This window comes from Lactuca virosa, chromosome 5 (assembly GCF_052849685.1).
Source record: "Lactuca virosa cultivar CGN04683 chromosome 5, Lactuca_virosa_CGN04683_v6, whole genome shotgun sequence".
In the NCBI taxonomy this organism is placed as follows: domain Eukaryota; kingdom Viridiplantae; phylum Streptophyta; class Magnoliopsida; order Asterales; family Asteraceae; genus Lactuca; species Lactuca virosa.
Window position 1 is genome coordinate 231066193 of NC_136430.1, and position 2310 is coordinate 231068502.

At 38.1% G+C, this 2310-nt stretch overlaps 1 non-coding gene across 1 annotated transcript; it reads left to right on the forward strand.

The window, feature by feature from the left end:
- The first annotated feature begins 1995 nt into the window (after positions 1-1995).
- LOC145117975 (small nucleolar RNA R71) lies at positions 1996-2102 on the forward strand. Its single transcript, XR_013712964.1, has one exon. It is a non-coding gene; the product is annotated as a small nucleolar RNA R71 (small nucleolar RNA).
- Positions 2103-2310: the final 208 nt, after the last annotated feature.

Below are 2310 nucleotides of genomic sequence, written 5' to 3' on the forward strand. Positions count from 1 at the left end.
GTTATAGTTATTAGACTTAACCAAGTGGGAGACTGTTGAATTTGGTGTCTAAGCCCATAACTATAACTGGGATATACTTGACCCGATTGTAGCATGGTCCCTTTTTGGGTTGCCTTCACCAATGCAACTTGATAGGATGGACTTTAGAGAATAAGGTTATTTATGAATTATTAATATATTATAAGTATAATATATTAATATGGTTATTTAATTGGTATTGTCCAAGAATTAATTAAGAACTAATTTTGTGGTCAAAAGAGACTAATTAAATATGGGGGGATTGATTATGTAAATCAATGATTCTATAAGTGTGGGCTAATGATCCATAATTATGCAACTTGGGCTAAACCAATAAAATTGTCCATGGATAGTTCATGGAGGTTAAACCCATGGATCATGAGGATGTGAAAAGTCATGGATCATTAGGGTTTACAAAGTGTAACCTAGCACTTGCCACAACTATAAAAAGCCTCCTCCATGCACCAAAATCGGTTACACCATAGATTGGGACAAGTAACTTATTCTCTAGAATCCTCCTTTTGCAACTTGGTGTTTGTGAACCAATAGAGGCATCACACTTGAGGTTCTCAAGCTTTCAAAGGTCAATAACTCTACCATACTCAAGAGGTTAGCATCCTAACTAAGTTTTATATTATATAGCTTCAAATGTATGCTAGCTAGGGTGAATACTTTGGAAAAAGAAAATGCATGTATAATTAGAGAAAACTTAGATCCAAAGCATTTAGGGTTGCATGTGCACTTAGGAAGTGTTATAATGCTCAAAACCCAACACTCTGCTCACTAAGAATCACCTTGGAATTTTTCTTTAAATGCTGGCGAGTATCTATTAAGTCTTGTAAGAACTTCGCGTATTCAGGAACCTTAGATAACGACTCAATAAAAGGAGTATTTATTGAAATACCTTTTACTTGCTTCATAAATTCCTAATGATCCTGTTCCAGTAGATGAATATTAGCTCGGGACGAAAACGGTAAAGGAGGACGATAAGCTGGAACATTTGCTGAATTATTCTATTCAGACTCAGCCCACGTCGTGAGCTTTGAAGGCTCGCATCGTGAGTTTGGCTGTTCAGCAGAATATTTCTCATCGATTTTCGACTTTTTCGGCTTTGGTTCGGGCTGCTTTGTCTCCACTTCTAGTGCTTCTAAGAACTCAGAAATAGCCTCTTCTTCAGTTTCAATTACCATTACATGTGATTGAGTCTTCTTTTCGGGAAATTGTGGAGATAATTTTTCGTTTACCAAAGTTGTTAGTTGACCAAGTTGGGCTTCGAGATTGTGGATCGATGCTTGATGATTTCTTAATAAAGCTTGCTGGTCAATCATCATAGCTTGTTGATCTTTCATCATGGCTTGTTGATCCTTCATCATCAATCTTTGATATTTTATAGTTGCATCTGTCTCATCATGTCGTTTTTCTGAAGCCTCCATAAAACGAGTAAGCATGGTCTCTAAGTCAACTTTCTTCTCAGCTGGTGGTTGCTCTTTTTGGTAGACGCCTCGTCATGTTTGCCTATATTTCTCTTCTTTTTGCTTCTTGTACTCTTCATATGGCAACCACTCCTTCTTTGGTTTTCTCCAGTCCTCATCATATTTGTCTCCACTAGCATAGCAAACTTGAGCCTTTTTGTTCCCATTATCATCTAAGTGGCAGTCCTTGGTCAAGTGTGGACCATTGCATCTTTCACATCCAACTCGAATAGCATGAATTGATTAGTCCATCTTTGTCATTCTTCTGTCCATGGTGGCAAGCATTGCAAACACAACAGCCATGTCTTCTGAATTTCCACTACTAATTCCCTTTGTTCCATAATGCCTCGGATTATGATATTCACGAGAATGCTTTGAGAATTCTTCAATTAATTCCTTTACTTCGCCCAGATTTTTCTTAGTTAGTGGTCATTGGGAAGCAAGGAGTTGCCTTGTCATGACATTTACCCCATCATAAAATATAGACACTTCTTGTTGTATGTTGAGGTCATTTTGAGGGTAATTTCTCAGTAATCCTTTATAGCGCTCCCATGCCTCATAACGCGACTCACCCGGTTGTTGCTCAAAATTGGCTATTGTCTTCTTGAGTTTAGATATCTTGGATGGTGGGCAGAATTATTCTAGAAATTGCTCGTGCATCTATGCCGAAGTAGTGATTGCACCAGGTGGTAGTGCCTTCATCCAGTCTTTTGTAGCTCCTTTAAAAGTGACCGACATCATCCTTAGCAAGACTGTCTCTCTAGGAACATTTGGGACATTGAAATAGTCTGCAATGTCATTGACCTCATCTAGATGCTTG